General features: G+C 35.5%; 1 pseudogene; it reads left to right on the top strand.

Annotated features, from left to right (window-relative positions):
• The first annotated feature begins 9,910 nt into the window (after nt 1-9,910).
• The window catches only part of LOC114037482, a 13,401-nt pseudogene continuing 2,178 nt past the window's right edge, over nt 9,911-21,133 (top strand).

Here is a 21,133-nt window from a genome sequence, read left to right as displayed (position 1 = left end):
TGTTATCAGGCCGCTTGCTCTCCTGTCCTCGCAAGTCCTAGTGTTTCTGCTGGCCCTGGAACTGCAACTGGGGCCTAGGCTTGCCAGTAACGGACAACAAGTACTCCTCATCACCCTGGAACTGTGACCCAGAACTGTGTGTTGGCAATAAAGTTGTCATACAGCATCAAGTCTAGCATCCAGTGCCAACAAAGGGTTGCCTATAATCTCTTTTTGACCAGTAGTCCGGCTCCCTTACCATCTCTGGGCTGAGAGCTCCCAAAGCTGTTGTTGCTGCTGCTGCTGCTGCTGCTGCTGCTGCTGCCACTGTCTCAGGGGCTTCCAAGGCTCACTGCTGGTACTACTGCTGCCCTCAAGGCTATCTCCAATTCCAGTATGACAGACATCTCCTGCCAACTTCCTAAGTTGTCTTGGCCTGGAAAAATATCTCATTCTGATCTTTTTGTTGGCTCTGTTGATCAAAATTTTGATTTGAGGAGTTATTTTAAAATTTTTTAGAAGGGAATGTTGCTAAAGTATAGCCTGTATCTTCATCTTGGTTCTGCCTCCCCACTCCTACCCCAACCCCCAACCAGAATTTTTAAAGCATTTCAAGAATTTTAGTTTCATAAACTTAGAAAAAAGAGGTAGTGAGCACTAGGAGCCAACATTGGCACTAAACTTTTTTGATAAGATTATTGTGTTAGTAAATTAGACAGTCATAGACATAGCATATTTTGCTATTTTGAAGACATCTGGTGGAGTAGGAATGAGATGAATAGGAATAAAATAGTGTGATTTAATTATAACCAGGCATTTACTTATATGCAGTAATATAAGCAACACATTTATTAATGTCTTTAGAACATCATTTTGCAAGAGGAGAAATGTAATCTAGATGAATGTGTTAGTGATAATTTCCCAAACTTTTGAATGCATAGGCAGAGTGTGGAACTTAAAGGAACAAAATCAACCAGAAAAAGTATGGTGCACTAATATTGGATATTAAGAATCTATGCTTATCTAAAGAAATCCATAAACTAGGAACTCTGGGGGAGAGACAGGAAGTGGTTTATTGCTGACAAGTCAAACTACTGTCAACACTTTTGACTATCACTTGTCCTTATCACTTAAATGGAGACAGTATAAGACCTTCAGCCAGACAGACCATGGAATAGGAGCACCTCCGCCCAGACCATCAGTCCTACTCTCTACCTCCCAGCTCTTGTAGTTCTTATCCAAGGGAGAGATACTTTGGAAGATGAAACCTGGTCATTTCCTCTACAAGTATTAAAACTCTGACACCCATGTAGTTGTACCTACTAAATATCCGAAAAAGAAAGCTTTATTTAAATTCTTAGCATTACAAAAGGTTTTTTTTTTTAATCAGAAACTAATATGGTTTTCTCAATGGAAATAAAATTACGAAGATGTGTTATCATTTGCCTTGCTTTAACATCCTATGGATAATAGTGCCCTTCCATCTCACATGCTGGTATAACTCTCTTTCCCTCTCTCTCTTCCCTCCCTCTCTCTGTCTCTGTGTGTACATGAGGGTAGTATCTATCTTCTCAGAAATATCCTGGAAAGTACTTCCACCTATCCTGGATAGTTACATATTTACCGTTTTCAAGGATAGTTCTAGGTCAGATGACTTCTTAAGATCCCTTCTATATCTATAGTCAATATTAATTATTCAAAATAATTTCTATTCTTCCTGAAAGAAGTGTGGAGTTCTCAAGAGCATTAGATGTTGTACCTTTCAATAACAATGCTAAACCTTCCATTGAGTCATGGTTCATGGAAATCTATATTCTTATTCAGTCCAAGTCCCCATCCTTACAATGAAAAAAAATGTGTATATGAGAAACTTTTTTTTTTGTTTTTTGACAGGGATTAACTTATATGCAATCTCCATAATGAAATATTTCCTGATACTTGCAGCTAGAAGTCTTCATTTTCTCCTCAGATAACCTTTGAGAACCTTCTTGACCCTTTGTCGTTTTAATGATACTTATCCTTGTACATGACATATTTCCAATAGACTTAAAGTTTTTTAAATGTAGGGACTATGACCTTTTTTCCCCATATACATATATTTAGTCATACATTTATGTGCGTATATACATCTATCTAACTACTGATGTGTTCAGCATCTAACAAAATATCTTAATAAATATCACCTGAAGCTGAATAACTTTCCTGGATACAGATTTCTGCCTCCCTCATTTTTGATCTCTCTGATTCCAAAAACCACATTTTACTTTAATATTGTAGAGGCAATGTGACTTTAGGATAGAGGACCAACCTCAGAGCCAAAGAAACCTGGGTTTAACTCCCTCCTCTCACCTCTAGTAGCTGTGCAACTTTGAATAGGAGACTTAATGATTCAGTGGTCTAGGAAACTCTTGAAGACTGTAAGTTGCAAAGAAGATTCCAACGTACACTAGTGGAAGGAATATCCTGTGCCAGTGAAACCACTGGTTCAGTCCCTATTGTAATGATAAGGGAAAATCTCAGGTTATTTTAATAAAAAAACTAAGGATTTTCTCCATCGGTCTGAGTGATTGAGAGAGAGCTGTGTTCACTAACCAAAGAATCAAGAAATTCACAGATATTTTTACAAAGAGATTCATTTGATTACTGATTGCATTACCACTAGTATTATTTACTTTGCTATCATAAATATTGAATATTCTGCTTAAGATATTTGTTTACTTTTTCATATAATATAGGCACTTCAGTTTCAATAAATCTCAGAGGCCTTGTCCTGTCTATAGCCAATAACAAGGCCTCAAAAGCTCTTTAAAGCAATAAGTATAGATTTTATTGCTAGACAATCCTAAAATTTAATCCCATTACTGGCTGATTGATCAATAGTATAAACATTAGGTACTTAGACATGTCTTACAAAATTAAAGTAAGTACAGTCTTTCAGTGATTTGGGTCCAAGTCTCAGAAAGTATGTAATTTCATTTGCACTATGTGTTCAAGGGAAGAATACAATATGTGAAGTTACTGTTATTTGTTCACAATCAAATGAAATGAACAAGTTAAGCATACTACAATATAATATGCCATGTACTGCCTTTATTGATTAAATCACTATCAAACAAATTGATGTGCCAATAATGAATACCAGAGTAGTCATGTAACTAGCTGGTTACTGTAATCATTTTCATAATGATTTTATTATGTTGGTAATGCTGCCCCTTATGCCCCATAGTTTCATCCTAACTGCTGCTTCACTCTTTTACTCTTCAGGTTGTCAGTTTTTAAGTCTTTTTTTTCTTTCTTTGTTTGAAAATTTAAAAATAGTTATATTTCTTTTTCTGAGGTATTATTCTTTACATGAACATAATTATCAACCAGCAAAAAAGATCACCTATAAATTTCCTTGAGCTTTAATTTACTTATTTTATAACAGGAACTGAAATGCTTTTCATGCCTAATACTCTAAGATGTCAAAGGATTTGTGATCTTATTAATGTAGTTACTGTATTTACCCTAACATTGTCAATTATAAATCATTCATGCTTCTTCATCTTGCACAATTCTTGTCCGTGTTCTGTTAATCTCCCGGCAGGTGAGGGAATCCAGCATGCTGGGAGCCTTTCTTTCAGTCTCAAGACATTACCTGGATATCAAAAGATCATGTGGGCAGCCCATCAATTATTTCCTTGCTCTAGTTCCCTGAGTGGATCTGCTTTTTGATACTAATATATTTCTCTGATGCTCTTCCTTATTTCAAATACATTGCAGTCTGCCCATACTCATCATATCCTTTTCCTTTTTAAGTGATACTTAATTGCTGTGATTCAAAGACTGTAGTATTTGATAATTCATAGTCATGCAATCTCAACAAAAGGATATTGGTGTTCAAAAGATGGTCCTTTGCTTTAGGTAGAAGTTTGCTGTTAAAATTAATAGGCAATTTCCCAGAGATGTTCATGCCCCTTATCCTTCTCATTCAATTCTGGGTGCATGTCACTTTTCACTTGAAATTATCTGTCCAAGATATATTTATTGATAAACCATCTCAATGGTTTGTCTTTCTAACTGCACAGTATAGCTTAACCAATAAGAATTGGTCATCAACTTGGATTTTCCTAGGAAGAGAGTGAGATTGAACTTTTTAAACTAAGTATGGATCTCCTGTATTGTTCTGGCCCTTAATGCAATCCATGTTAAAATATGTGTCATCAGAAGTCTCTAGAAGACCTCATAGTCTATACAGAATCCCTCTCCCATATGTTCTCATATCATAATAGATAATCAATGACTAATTACCTAATGTATGTAGGTGCTGTGGTAGGTGAATGCCTTTGGCAAGTACAATCTCTCTTGTATATGTCTCACTTGATATTAATAATTAAATGGCCATTGAACAAAGTAATTCCTATTTCTATATGTTTCAAGGCAACTTTAATGATTTTCATGTATATGGTACATTTTCTTGCAGGGAATATTAAAGGCAGCATTTTGTTCTACCAAATATATTATGCATATACACATACATACACACATACACACATGTACTTATATATGCACATACATGTCTGTATATACATGTGTATATATGTATGTATAAAGCATATGCACATGAATACACAGGCACTTCTGTGACCCTGAATTCAATTAGGATCTTACAATACACATAGAAGAGGTGTAGTCAGACTAATAACATAGAAATATATATACTTACAGACATAGATATACATGTACATATATGCATATGTACGTATAAGCATATATGTGTATATACATATGCAGGTATGTATACTAGTTTGGCTGCATATATATATATATATATGAAGATTAGATATTTAAAAGTATACCGTGCAGTATATATTTGAATGGATCATGAAAGAGGCAAGAAACCTTTGTTGTGTTGCTGACATGAAGGGGTTCAAAATTAAAAGATATAATCAAAGTAGAAAAAAAAACTATGTATATGTGGTATAAATGAAAGTGTGCTAAAAACTTCTGTTTTCTTTTTTTGAGAAAATGGGATAGTACATTACTTACCTGACAGGAATCCTGTGAGGATCAAGTGAGATAATGTACATACAGTTCTTTGCAGACTTTAAAGTGTCCTTTAAAGGTCAGCTACTATTATCAGCAGTTATCCTAAGAGAAAGTAATCTTAGCAAAAGGAAACACCATTCATGGCCTGTCCTTATTATTCACACAATGTAACCCTGAGTCAGGGGAACTGAAAGAAGACTGGTTACAGGATGGAATCTCTGTAGGAAGATTGCAAAGAAAATAAATGTAGAATCTGAGAATGGAATCATCAGCATCTTGTGTTGGAAGGGGCCTTAGTCTTCATCCAGTATAATGATTCCTTAGAGGAAAACCACTCTATAATGTCACAACAAGTGCTTATTCAGCTTCTGTTTGAATTTACTCTGCTAGGAAACTCAGTAATCACCAAGATACTTCATTCCAGTAGTGCAGTACTCTAATTTAAAAAAAAATATTGTTGTTTTTATTTCCCCCATATATAAAATTTTAAGATTATACTTAGTTCTGTCTTCTGGATTCAAATAGAATAAGTTGAATTTTTCTTGGATGTGGAAGCTCTTCAAATTCTTGTAGCCACTGGTTGTCATCATTAGCCCTACCCAGATATATACATATATACATATACACATATACACACATAAACACCACCAATTTCACCCACAAGGACTTGTCCAGGCTAAACAGCCCCAGTTCATTAAACTGTTCCTCATGTGCATGTCTTCAAGTCCTTTCACCATCCTTGACAACCTTCCTCAGATGTGCTACTGTTTATCAAAATTATTCCTAAAATGTGATACAGAGAACTGAATACTACACTACAGGTACAATAATTTAATCAGGATAGAGAACAGTGGGACTATAACTTCTGTCATTTTTTGACACAATATATCAATAAATGGTATCTAAGATCACATTAGCATGTTTTTGTCCTTTTTTGGTGCCTACTCTGTTGTATAATATTGACTTGATATTTTGATTTATTAAAAATTCCAGATCATATAAACTCTTGCCTAGCCATAGCTTATCAATATATAATAGCTTCCCCCCCCCCAGAAACTACAGAAATTTCATTTGGAAGAAGTTTAGACATACAAATTAATTCAGATTTTGAAAAAAAAAGCTAGACATTGACACATAATGCTTCAGATTAAAGAAATGTATTATTTACCCAATACCTAAAAAGGTATTATCAAATAATACTAATAATAATTATACCCTAGAAGCTTGCTATGCTTCCTAAGCTAACAAACAGCATATCCACACATGATAAAAGAACACACAACCCAATACTATGAGAAATTAACAAATAAACCATACTAGAATCAGAGCATTACTACAGGCAAAACTAGCCCACAATCACCAACAGATATTACTGATTTTTTAAAAATGTAACATTTTAATACATGTCATACTGAAAACTTATAAGCTCTAAAAAAAACATGTGTGGAAAGACATTCCAAGTATAGACACCTAGTGGAAGAAATCAAAAAAATTTGGGGGTAGAAGGGAGCAATTCTCTTCATCATTGAAGAGAATGATGCTGTCTGCTACTGGTGCTATCCTGCAGATGCTTTCAGTAAGTTTGTAGAACTTGACCTTATATGCCAACACTTCCATTCCCTTAAAAATATAAATTATTTTATCCACATTGGAATAGTTCACTAAATATTAAACATTAAAAAACAAAAAGCATTAGAACCATGACTTGTCCTGGGTTGCAACAACTTCTTCCTTCTCTTTTTACTACTCTTCTTTCTTCCATATATAATTTAGAACAATCATAACAGTAAATAGCTAGAATTTATGTATCACTTTTAAGTTTGCAAATTTCTTTACACCTGTTATCTCATTGGGACCGTAAAACAGCCCTGTTAAATATATACTGCATGTTTTGTAACATTCATTTTGTAAATGAAGAAAATGAGTCTTGGGTTAAGTAACTTGCCCATTGTAACACAGTAGATATCTAAGGCAGGATTAGACCTCATGACTTCCCAATTCCAAGTTTAGCACTCTGAACATTAGGCACTTAGCTACCTTTCGTTTAATATTCCTTCCCAGAGTGAGTCACCTTATGGTTGTCAGAGGTAAGCATTGCCACATTCAGGGTCTATGTCAAAGAGAGGATTCAACCTCGAGTCTTATTGATTTTAAGGACGTCAATACACAATGGAAGAACACCATGACTGAGAGTACAGAGGAATACATGGTCAAGGTATATTTGGAGGATAGTGAAAACATTAGGCCAGCCAATACACAGATTATGTTTGGAAATATAGTATACTAAGATGTCTGTGGTAAATATCAAATTTTTGAGCTTGTCCTACAACCAATAGTTTGTTTCTTTGTTTGTTTTTAAGGGGGAGAGGAGATCTTTTTACGAAGTCCTTGAGCTATTATTTAATTAAGGAAGGCAGAAGGAAAGGGAAAAAATGGGAATCATTTTCTCCAGATGGTACTAAAACCCTTTGGAGCACATATTCCTCTCTCTCTTCCATCAGAGAGTAGCCATTACCATTGCTCCTACCATCCAGGAACACTGCTTCTCCCATTCTTTCATTTTTATTCCATATTTGCCTGAATTGGCTACTCCACTATTATACAGGAGTGACCCAAATTACTATTTGCATTTGATGACACTAACTAAGACCATAAGTTGCAGAACAGCTACGGATCTGCAAAAAAGGAATTTAATTCACAGGAAGCCCCCCCTACCAATGAGAACAGAGATCCTCTCCTAAAAAAAAAAAGTCCCAGGCAGAACTGGAATTTAAAAGCAGATTTCAGGTGCCAATTTCAGTGTTTTTCATTTCTACAACATTTCTACCACATTTGATGAACTTGTTTGCATCCCAAAACTTTTGAATGTACACAACTAAGTAAGAACCTTCTCAAGAATAATCAGACCACCAATTATACTCTTTATTCCTCATAACTGCTACTGAACCAATCTGCTAGTACGCTAGAATGACAGAAACTAGAAGTCATTATTTCTTTGTGATTAATTTTTCTTTTTTGTGTTATAGATGTATCTATCAGTAACTATAATTATTGCAGTTCAATGTTAATTTACTTTCATAGATTGACACAAGAATGAAGCACACTACTATTGTAATTATAACTAACCTATAGCACTTTAATATTTTCAAAGCATTAGATAATTATCTCATTTGTTTCCCCTAACAACTCTGTAATATAGGTACTATTATTATTCCCATTTCACAGAGGAGAAATATAAAGCTGAGAGGTTAGGTCACTTACTCAAGGGTTCACATAACTGATTAATGTTATTGTCAGGATTTATATCTTCCTGACTCTACATCCAGCACTGTTTGTAATGTATCAATGGTTAACTCTTATCTGGTGGGCCTTCTCACAGTGTGTCACTTTAAAATAGTAAATAATAAGTATTGCCACACATAATGCTAAAAGTTAGTAGCACCTCTTGCCTCATTTTTTTCCTTTCTAAAATTTTCATTCAGGCACTGAATTCCTCACATCCCAGAGAACAGGAGTCCCAAACTGTGTATTAGGAAAAGATACAAGCAAGTCATGCAACCAATTCAAATGAGATTGAAATCTTATCCCCTATTATCTTCTTGTGTCTTTATACTCACATTGCTTTCCTTCGATCAGGGAAGCAGATTTAGCATGGCAAAACATTTTCCCCTAAAGGTGGCATAGATTTCTCTCCTCTGTTAGAATGCCTGGAACAATAATCTCTCAGTTGACAAGGCAATCTTTGTTGATGGGCACCACTAATCACCCCATCCCTGTGGCACCCAGCAATAACCAGAGGGTAGAACAGTGCTTAATATCTTTGGCTGTTGTTTCCAAGGGTGAGGTTTTGTTTTATCACCTTCTTGTTAAAAGGTAAAATGAGTTCAGCAGTTTGACTTCAGTTGAGAAAATGCATTCTGACAAATCGGTGGATGTCTGCTGGAGAAAGGATGCATCATGTCAAATGCTGTGAGCCAGACTGTTGACAAACTGAATCTTGTCAAACCAACAGCTACATTCTTTCCCACCAAATTGCCCTCATCACTTGAGCCATACATGAATTGAAAACTTGGGAGAGCCAAATTGATCATTAACAGGAATTCAGTTGGCAATTTCCTAGTAGTCTGAGAGTCTAGAGTGATGAAGGAAGTTTGACATGCTTTAACAATTTCCAACAACCATGATTTAGCATATGGCAACAACTAGGATGTAGCATGGTCCAGGGGAAAGAGTGCTGAACTTGGAATCCCTGGACCCGAATATTTGTATGACCTTGGGTAAGAATTTAAACTTTCAGAGCTTTAGTTTCTTCTTTGATAAAATGAAGGGGCTTTCCTAGATGACCTCTGAAGACTCTTTCTATTCTAGATCTATAATCTATAATCCTATATATATGTAAATGCAGATATAGACATAGATATAGATATATAATCCTATAACCACCACAGAAAAGAATTTGAGGAGGACCTAATTAAAAGAAAACCAGTTTCCTAGAGGAGGAAATTACATTTTCTCCAAAAAGAGAATAGTACAAAATAGCATATGAGGTGGCAGGTGATCAGCTAGCCCTACCCTCTTTCTGAAATTGAGTTTAAAATGGAGAACATTTGAAATTTTGAAAAAAGAAAATTAATTTATATCAGGCTGATTCTAAGTTATTCTTCTTACTGCTTCTGCATACTGGTATAACCTGTAGCCACTTTCTATCATTGAAGCAAATTGTTTCTCTGATAAACAGGAACAATTTAAGTTCATTAAAAAAAAATCAAATTTTAAATTTAAGGGCTTTGGTCATCCTAGAAAGAAAATAGACCTAGATGGCCTTTAAAGGATAGATACAAGCAGAAATAGTGGCAGGAGGAAAGCAGGAACCCAAAGGACTTACTTAGGAGCCACCACCACCATGGGTCTTTTAAACAAACCCAAGAGCAAAATGATCCCTGAGGAGCTGCCAAAGCAGGAAGAAGAGATAGTCAACACTGGGTCCCTGTAAGTGCTCACACAGTCAGCGAAGAAAAACACCTAGGTTTTTATCAACTTCTACAATAACAAGAAACTGCTAGGTCAAGTGAAGGTCTTCAACAAGCACTATAACATGGTCTTAAAGAAGACAAAGAAGATGTGGACAGAGGAACCTAAAAATGGCAAAAGCAAGAAAAAGCCAAAGTAAGTGAACAAAGATTGTTACATTTCCAAGGTGTTCCTGAGGGGAGATTTGGTCATCTTGGTGTCCAGGAACCCACTCATTGTTGGCATGCAGCATAACTGGAGCCTCTCATTCCCACTTGAGCTTTGGCTCAGCACAATGAGGCACCCCATTTGTCCCCTTATTTTACCTTGTGTGAATAAAGTTTTGTTGTTTTAAAATAATAATAATAAAAGGTATATACAGTAACTATTGTCTGGCTTTTCTAGAATAAAGGTTCTCAACCTGAGGTCTGTTAATTTGCTTTTTAAAACTTTTTTGATAAATATTTCAACATCATTAGTGTCCTTTGTATTCCTATGTATTTTACTTTATACATTTATAATTATTATTTTGAGAAGTGATCCATATGCAAAAGTATGACCAGACATCCATAGGGTATCACAATTCAAAAAAAGGTTAAGAACTGTTGCTCTAGAGAATGGAATTTAAGCACAATCAATAAATGAACATGCATTTGTTAAATCACTACTATGTGCCAGTCACAGTGATGTTAGGTTTTGTTTTTATCCCATCCACAGAGAAGAATATCTCTTGCTGTGTTGCTGTGTTAAAAATTTGACTTGGGCTTCAGGACTGAAATTTTAAGTGATTACTGGAAAAAAATAACAATTTGTTAAAAAGGTAGAATCCGGTACATCAATATAGATAGCTACACACACACACACACACACACACACACACACACTCACTCTCTCACTCACTCACTCAAAAATAGCTAGGTAGTCTGCCTCAAAGTTCTGTCAATTTTGACTGATGACTATTCACCTCTGAGCTAAGCAATTCTTTGGGTCATGGGTAGAAATGACAAACACAGCTCCATGTGCAATATTTGGCCCATGGCACCACAATTTGTAAAGAACCCTGGAGTAATGTACTTTGACTATCTTTAATATTAGATTTGGTATTAATGCAATTAATCAGGCCTATGACAGTTCTGGGTGTCATTGGCAGCATTATTTATATGTTCTTGGGGGAGGGCACCATTCTATTAAGCTGATTGTTCACACAGACACAGTATAAATTTGAAGAAAAGAAACTAATAAGTCTTTTTTCTTATTTGAACTCCCTTGGTGCCCACACCGTGATACATTCCCCTAATAAAATAGGAAGAGGCAATGTTATTTTAGGGTAATTAATCAGAATGTGGCGGGACACATGATGTTATAGAGGGTCAGTCTTAGAATCAGAGAGACAGGGTCAAGTCCATAGACATACTGGCTGTGTGATGGAGGTCAATCATTTAAATTTACAGTGCTTCAGACATCTCATTGAGATAGATAGTTAAAGTTGATAGATAGATAGATAAAGTTGCTAATTTGTTTCAGAGAATGAAGTTCCACACTGAGGAAAGCACAGGTCTAGAGTTATACCAGGAAAAAAAAAAGTAAAATTAGAATTTAGCCATTTGTTTTTCCATTGTTACTTTGAAATTGGTAGTCTTGAAGGAATGAGTTAATTTGAGGGATTAAGTTCATCCTCTTGGTTGCCTTAAAAATTTTATATTCATTTATAAAAAATCCAAAGTTTCCTATTTAAACAGATCATTTTTCCTTTAAAAAATAAAACAAGTAGAATGTTCTAAGGTGAAATGGGGAAAATAAAGTCTTGATTATGTTGGGAAAAGGTATACATTTTACAATCTACACAGGAAAGAACTTTTTTTTTTTCTTTTTCAGAAAAGTTGGAGATATCCTTTCCCCACCCATCCCCTCTCCCTACTCCAAGGTCTTGTTGGGTAACAACCAAAAACTACAGATAAAACACAGCCCTTACAATTGTCTAAACTTTAACTGGCCACTCTGTGTTTAGATTTTCAATTTCTTTCCTTTATTTTCCTGCCAGTTTTGAAAAGAGCGTTCATGTCTCACAATATTCTGAGCCAGAGATGATCAGCCAAGTCTTGACTTTTTTGAGAGCCTAAACCCTTTAAACCCAGTGCTCTTTCCAGCTGGCAGGTCAGCAACATTAAGCAGACACTGTAAATTTCTGCTTAGTTAAGTTTCTACAAATGCAGTTGTGTTTTTTCTTAGCAAGAAAGGGCAAGCATATATGCCCCTTAAACAATCCTCTGCTTCTTCCTCTTCTTATCCTACTGGATCTAATCAGTTTATCAGTGCAGATTTTATTTTTTTTTAATTTTTGAATGACAGCTATTATTTTTTAATAACAATAGCAATAACAAAACCTCATGCAGTAAAATACTGACATCATTTAAGTACCTTTAGTCACCCTTAAAACCAAACTTCTGGTAAAAATTTCCATTTTATCATATTATAAGTATTCTCTGAATCAACTCTTCATCATCTTAGCATGAAACAATTAACTTTTAGAGGGACCTTATGGTTGCACAAAGCAATAAGTGTTAGTTTGTTTTATTTCACTCACTTGATTTTCTAAGCTACAATTCACACACTTACAACTGATGCTAACACTCTATTGCAAACGTTTTCCCCTTTTTTGTAGTATAGGGTTTGGTGAATAAAGCACTCAAATATAGTATGAGTATTTTTAGAATATCATTATTAAGGGTTTAATTTTATTATTAGTAGTAGGAGTAGTAGTAGGAATAGGAGGAGGAGGAGGAGGAACAGGAGGAGTAGTAGGAGGAGTAGAAGGAGTAGTAGTAGTAGTAGTACTAGTAGTAGTAATTTGGACCAGACATGTGATTATACTGGTACAAGTAATTCTGTGTTGGGACAGAAGTAGGAAAGGTTTGAGAAGTCTCTACCCATGAAGATTGGTAACTTGCACTCTCACTGTTTTCTGGAACACTGAGGAGTGATTTGTTCAGGGTCACACAAATAGCACATGTTAAAGATAGGACTTGAACCCATGTCTTCCTCACTGTGAGGGCAGCTCTCTATCCACTCTATTACAATGTCTCTCCGTTCATCATAAAATAAATAAATGAAGTAGTTGGGAGGCAAGGTATCACTTCAAAGTCAATTGCACTGACATGTATAAAATACTTACTATAGGCAATACAGAGTCTGGTGCAGGAGTATGCAAATCATTATTTAGCAACCTACTCTACCAAAAAAATATGCATAAAATACTTTTAAGTTTAATTTATGCTATATTCTTAACATTTTCCCCTCACTTTCTTAAGTCTAAACAATCAATAAAACAATAACTCAAGTCTTAATTTATAATGATTGCTGATTTCCGAGGGGTAAATGTTCATATTGGAAATTTAACATTTGGCTCCCATGAGACAGTGAGGGCTACATTTCATACATCCTCCCTCTGGTGAAGTTACAAAGTATAGGTAAGAAAGAGTCTTTCACCTCATTGAGATTACAATTCATTTGAAGAACTGGTCAGTAAAGGACGCACGCTTTGAACTTACATCTGGCTGATCTAAAGTTAACTTTCCCTGAAATATTAGATCCAATATGAAATGGATCCAAGGGGCTTTGCCTGTTTTTATTTATTTATTTTTATTATTTTTAAAATGGTATTGATCTCTAACTCCAAATTTAAAGCTTTCTCTTTGCCTACTACTCTTTGTCTTCACATATATTAAAGCACATAATATATTTTCTAGAATTTATGCACAAGGGGAAAGGGTATACTGAAATAACATCCAAGTTTCAGGAGATGGAAATTGCATATAAATTTTTTATATGGTGCAAATGATATTTAATTTCTAAAAAAAAGTTGTATCCAGTTATTATTTTTTATGCTTAGAGTAGCCCCATGATCTGTTCTATGCCAAAAGTGTCTGCTTCCTTAGGATCACATTAAAAATATGCCATTTTTCCTTCTAGAAAACCAACCACCCCCCAACACACCACATAGTTTGGGATTATCCTAGCTAGGTCCTCTAAACAAAATTCATTTTGTTTTCAGACTTGTAAGCACAAGCTTGTTATCTAAGTAATGCAAATCTGTTTAACCGCTCTTTAAGTAATCTTCATAATCTTGTCCCTGAGAAGCCATTATAAACCATGCAGTCAGTATCTAATTCCAATGCTAAATATATTCCTCCCTGACTCTAAAGTCTATGAAGAACTTATTTTTTTCAAGATAAGTACATATATACAAATAACTACAATAACAATTATCTAAAAGAATATATGTTAAGTGTATAAGAATGAGATTCAAATGGAATATTATGGTCTGGCCATGGAAAAAACCTCTTAACAACATAGAATTCAGCTTAAAAGTTGGAAATTCAGATGGAGTTATCATATTCTATAAATCTTTCCTGTTTGGGTCAATGTACACAACTAAATTGACTTTTCAAGTTGATTTAGACTGACTGACTGATTGATTTGATTGTTTGGTGAATATGGTTAGGTGGTTAGGATGGTTAAAAGAAAACATCCATTTGGTTTTTTTTCCCACCTTTTTTAATGACCAAATCAAATCCAGAAATAGTGATCTGATAGATTGCATAGTGAATGGCGGTTAATACATATTGTAGGGGAAACAACTATAAATTTTGTCTTATGCACAATCATGGCATTATCCCAGAAACTTATCAAGTAACCTGGTAGCCTCTTTAGTGTTACCCACTAAAGATGGGTATTTCATTGAAAATATTGAGGTATTTCATTAAAAAAAACTAAATAACTGGCTTTGACTGAATCACTCTTCTTTTGGCTGTCTTGTAATTATTAATTTTATTGTTGTTATCTTAATGTGATATTTTACATACTAGTCTTGCTGACTTTCCCAGACAGGACAAATATATTCTTTTGGTTTTTTTTTAATATATTTATTTATTTAATGTTTTTGTTTTTGGTTAGGCAATGGGGTTAAGTGACTTGCCCAGGTTCCCACAGCTAGTAAGTGTTATGTGTCTGAGGCCAGATTTGAACTCAGGTCCTTCTGAATCCAGGGCCAGTGCTCTATCCACTACACCACCCAGCTGCCCCTTTTTTTATGTATTTAAAATTACTTGCTGTTTAAAGTCTTCAAACAAGAATAAGATTTTCTTCATCAATGAATTATGCAGTCAATCCCTACTCTAATCTTTATTGGATCCTATTCCAAAATATATTAAAATAATTACCATAGAAAATGAGTAGTTACATAAAATCTAACTCAAAGGGACAGAATAGCTCAAGTTGATGATAACATGGAAACCTCTATGTAAAATATTAAATAATGATAAGGACACTATTTCAGTTCAACCCAACAGTTAATTTAAAGAGCATACAATGCACAAATGCACTGCTTCCATGTATGGTTATACAAAAACAAACATCAAATAGCCTCTGTCCTCAAGGAAATTACCTCTAATAAAACTGCCAAATCACTACCTGCTTTCTTTTTATCTTCCATAATAGTCATGTTGTGAAAGAAAACATAGACCAAAAAACAAACAAAAAATCCCTCAAGAAAAAATAAGGTAAGAAAAAGTGTGCTTCAATCTGTATGAAGAGACTACCAATTCTTTCTCTAAGGATGGATAGCATTTTCATTATAAGTCATTCAAAATTGACTTGGATCATTGTTTTGCTAAAAATAGCTAAGTCTTTCACAGCTGATCATCTTACAATATTGTTCTTACTTTGTACACGGTACATTTCACTTTGCATCAGCTCATTAAAGTCTCTCTAGGCTTTTCAGAGAGCATACTGCTCATCATTTTCCATAGCACAATTGTATTCCATCACAATCACATACCACAACTTGTTCAACCATTTCCTGATTGATGGACATCCCCTCAATTTCCAATACTTTACCACCAGAAAAGAACTACTATAAATATTTTTGTACAGATAGGTCCTTTTCCTTTTGGTTTGATTGTTTATTTATCTCTTTTGGGATACAGGCCTGGTAGTGGTATTGCTAGGTCAAAGTATATGTATGCACGGTTTATAGGCCTTTGAGCATAGTTCCAAATGGCTTACAACTTAACCAACAGTACATTAATGCCCCATTTTCCCCACATCCCCTCTACCATTTGCTGTTTTCCTTTTCTGCCCTATTAGCCAATCTAATAGGTATGAGGTAGTACCTCAGAATTGTTTTAATTTGCATTTCTCCAATCAATAGTGAGTTAAAACATTTTTTTTTCCATATGGCTATAGATAGCTTTGGCTACTTCATCTGAAAACTGTTCATATATTTTAGTCATTTATCAATTAGAGAATGGCTTTTACTTTTATAAATTTGACTTAACTCTCTCTATGTTTGAGAAATGAGTCCTTTATTAGAGAATTTGGTTCAATTATTTTTCTCAGTAACTATTGCTGACTGTATTTCCCTCCATTCTATCCCCTCTAATTTATTTTATTCTCTCTCTCACCCTGTCCCTCCTCAAGTGTTATGCTTCTGATTACCCTGTCCCCCCCATCTGCCCTACCTTCTATCTCCTTTCTCTTATCCCCTTCTACTTTCCTGTAGAGTAAGTTAGATTTCTACATCCATTTGAGTGTGTATGTTATTCCCTCTTTGAGTGAATTCTGATAAGAGCAAGGTTCACTCACTCCCCCTACCTCCCTATTATTTCCTTCCACAGTAAAATATTTTCTTGCCTCTTTTATGTGAGATAATTTACCCCATTCTACCTCTCCCTTTCCCTTTCTCCCAGTACATTCCTCTTCCATATTTTTTTTTACAAAATATCGTTCCATCATAATCAACTCACACCTGGGCCCGCTGTCTGTATATATTCCTTCTATCTGCCCTAATAATGAGAAAGTTCTTGTGAGTTAAATGTATCATCTTATTACATAGGAATATAAACATTTTAACCTTATTAAGTTCCTTATGACTTCCCTTTTCTGTTTACCTTTTTATGTTTCTCTTGAGTCTTGTATTTGAGAATCAATGTTTCTATTCGGCTCTGGTCTTTTCATCAAGAATCCTTGAAAGTCCTATATTTCACTGAATGTCCATTTTTTCCCCAGAAGTATTATACTCAGTTTTGCTGGGTAGGTGATTTTTTTATTGTAATTCTAGCTCCTTTGCCCTCTGAAATATTATATTCCAAGCCCATGATCCTTTAATGTAGAAGCTGATAAATCTTGTGTTATCCTAACTATGGCTCCACAATACTTGAATTGTTACATTCTGGCTGCTTGCAATATTTTGTCCTTTACCTGGGAAATCAGGAATTTTGCTATAATATTCCTGGGAATTATCATTTTGGAATCTCTTTCAAGAGGTGATTGGTGGATTCTTTCAATTTCTATTTTACCCTTTGGTTCTAGAATATCAGAACAGTTTTCCTTGATAATTTCTTGAAAGATGATTTTTAGGCTCTCTTTTTCATTTGTTTTTTGATCATGGCTTTCAGGTAGTCCAATCATTTTAAAATTATCTCTGCTGGATCTATTTTCCAGGTCAGTTGTTTTTCCAATGAAATATTTCACATTGTCTTCTATTTTTTCATTCTTTTGGTTTAGTTTTATTGTTTCTTGACTTCTCATAAAGTCATTGGCTTCCATTTGCTCAATTCTATTTTTTAAAGATTTATTTTCTTCGGGGAACTTTTGGACCTTCTTTTCCACTTGGCCAATTTTACTTTTTATGGAGTTTTTTTTTTCCCCGTGAATTTTTGTGCCTCTTTTTTCCATTTGGCCAGTTCTGCTATTTAAGACATTCTTCTCATTTGCTTTTTGTACCCCTTTTGCCATTTAGTCTAGTCTGTTTTTTTAAGGTGTTGTTCTCTTCAGTATTTTTTGTGTCTCCTTTACCAAACTGTTGACTCTTTTTTCATGATTTTCTTGCATCACTCTCATTTCTTTCCCCAACTTTTCCTCTACCTCTCTTCCTTGATTTTCAAAATCCTTTTCAAGCTCTCGCATGGCCTGAGACAAATTCATATTTTTTGGAGGCTTTGGATGTAGAAGCTTTGACTTTGTTATTTTCTTTTGAGTGTGTGTTTCGATCTTCTTTGTCACCATGGTAACTTTCTATGGTTCAGAATTTTTTTTCTGTTGTTTCCTCATATTCCCAGCCTATCACTTGACTTTTAACTCTTTGCTAAAGTAGGGCTCTGCTTCCCGGGTAGAAGGCCTATTGTCCCAAGTTTCAGGGGTTTTGTACCTCTATTTTCAGAGATATTTCTGGGGATCTGAAATTTTTCAGTTCTCTCAATGGTGGTATGATCTAAGGAAAGGTTTTTGCTACTCTCCTGGACTGTGCTCTGGTCTGTAAGGGACCACAAACATTCTTTTCTGCCCTGGAGCTGTGAGGAGGGTCCCAACTCCACTGTGGTCCACAAGCTCTGCTGTGATATTGCTCCTCCTTTCCTGGGATTGCCACCTAGGACTGCTACCTGGAACTGAGTATAGGCAAAGCAACACAGTCCTGCCACAGTGCTAGCAAAGAGAGCCCTGTAATCTCCTCCTGACCAACTGTTCAACCCCCTTGCCATCTGTGGGCCGAGAGCAACAAAAGAAGCTTCTTCCCTTGCTGATTCAGTGACTCCCAAGGCCTGCTCCTGGTTTGCAGGGGCCAGGGCTGTGCTGGCATGGCTAGAGCCGGACTGTGTTTGTTGTGTACAGCAAAGCTTTCCTGCTGACGTTCTAAATGTTGTCTTTGGAATCTGTGGGCTGAGAGGTCTGGAAACCACCACTGCTGCAACCAAGTCAGTTACCTTGAGGCTTACTGTGTGTTTGCAGGGGCCCAGTTTGTGTTAGACTGTGCTGCTCTTTCACCCTGGTGCAACTAACCTTTCCTGCTTACCTTAAAAGTTGTCTTGGGCTGGAACATTGTTTCACTCTGTCTTTTTGTGGGTTCTATTTCTCTAGAATTTGTTTAGAGTCATTATTTAAAGGTATTTTGAGGGATTTAGGGGAGAGCTCAAGCGACTCTGTCTGTACTCCTCCATCTTGGCTGTGCCTCCACTATCTACTTTCTTGAACAGGATGCCTAAGCTACCCCAAACCAAGACATTAGCCAGTTTCTCCCATTGTATAAAACTGTTATGTAATCCTGAATAATCCTAAAAATGCAAATTTTATTGCCCATTAAAGTTACAGGACAGTTTCCCTCAATAACCCCAAGAAATAACACATAAGTGCAGATCAGGATCTCAGCCACACATCCCTCCATATAATTACAAAATGTATTCATGGCATATGTGATCCTGGATATGACATAATAACAGTTTTTGCCAAAGGTAAGTCACTTGAGCTAGCACTTGGCACCAATGTCTGTTGAAGAAGAAGCCCGAAGACTTGTAGTTTGTACTACAAACAGTGGAGAGATTTTGTCCTAAGAGACAGCATTCCTTTCTCCCCATAAAGGGAAGCAAGGATTATTCTTAGATTTTACTTGTCCATTTTTAAGGCTTTAACAAAGCTGTGTATGAGCGAGAGGAAGACACCCACACACACACACACACACACACACACACAGATGTAGGCAGGGAGGAAAGAGGAGGGAGGGGGAAGGAGAGATGGGGTGACAGACACCAACAGAGAGAGATTGTAAAATGACTCTAATAGCAGAACAAAAGGAAACAATAAGTGTGTTGGGGGGGGCAGTGGTAGAGATAGCTAAATATACTAATAATATTAATGATGACTCATTGGGGAATCAAAATAAAGACTTAAAGGTTTAACTGCCCCTCTTTTGTTTTTTCACTACTAGCAAATGGTAAGAATGTAAAATTTTCAGAGTGTTTTTTTTTGTCTATTCATAATTGGTGACTTACTTTTTGTCTTTAATTTTTTGTGATGCATGCCTGTGTATAGATTCCTTGCCAAACTGGGAAAAATGGAGGACAATAGTGATTAGCTAGAAATACCCAGAATTTAACAAGGTGAAAACTTAATTCTCTGTCTAAAATGTTATGGTTTCTCCTTAACCCTAATAGCGTTCTTTCCACAAGCTTAAGATGAGAAGAAAATCTCATGGTTATGATTTTCATTAATAACCTTTGATTATAAGCTACTAATATTGCAGAGAGAGAGAGAGAGATGCCCATGTGAACTGGGACTAATTTATCCTTTGGCTAAAGGTTGAGTTATTGTCAAAACAAGAGGAGAATACCTTGCATATCAAAAGCCTCAAACAAATCTACCTTTGCCAAGAAAACAGTGTAGTAGAATCAGAGACTGAAGAGGACATCCTACCCCTTGGCCTGCCAATGTGAGAAAAAAAGGCATGTTCTGAAAAAAAAATCTATTTCTCTCCTTTCCTTTTGAGTTGGGAGAGCAAAAACAAGTGACTGCCCAGCCAACTTCTACTACATGATAATACCTGTTGGTTATACACATAAACCTTGGTGGATCATTCATGAAACTAAAAGATACAAGGGAATATGTACTTTACTTCAAAGTCACCCATTTGTCCCTAAATTCTTCTGATCCTAAAAAAAAAAATAAAGTAACATATACGATAATAATCCAAGGAAATCAATCCTGCTTAGAAGCACAGGCTGATTTAGAATTATACAAGGTAGTTAAGACTAACTTTATCTATATTCAAGAGGACAAAGGGAGATGGAACTTTCTACAAATGTACCAATCTTGGGCATGTAGACCCAGGACCCTTTCAAATACTTTAAGAATGATTAGATCTGATAAGGATAAATCCAAGGGTTGGTAAAATTATTTTGTTGTAGTGGCCTGATATCTTAGATTCTAGTTATTCTTTCAATTTGTCCTCCAATGAAAGCTCCCTCTCCCCAGAAGGAAACTAATCTAATCACCCTGCATTAAGTAGGTAACAAAAGTATAATAATCTTCATTTGATAGATAAGAAAATTGAAACTCAGTATGGTTAAGTAAAATAAATGCCTCGCCCATGGTTACACAAGTGCTGCCAGAATTCAAAATCCCAATTCAATGTCTGATGGCAATTCCTCTGTATTATGAAGCTTTTCCAAAATTTTAGAGTTTCTTCATCCTATTACCTCCAGGAAGACTATAGCCATGAATCTAGTGTTTTCAAGGCTGTGGCTACTATCTAATGAACTTCTTGAAACTTCCTTCAACAAAGGAGGAA

The sequence above is a fragment of the Vombatus ursinus genome, unplaced genomic scaffold, assembly GCF_900497805.2.
Source record: "Vombatus ursinus unplaced genomic scaffold, bare-nosed wombat genome assembly UNPS02000582.1, whole genome shotgun sequence".
NCBI lineage: Eukaryota > Metazoa > Chordata > Mammalia > Diprotodontia > Vombatidae > Vombatus > Vombatus ursinus.
Note: the sequence above shows the minus strand (reverse complement) of the source record. Positions and strands in the feature narration are given on the sequence as shown.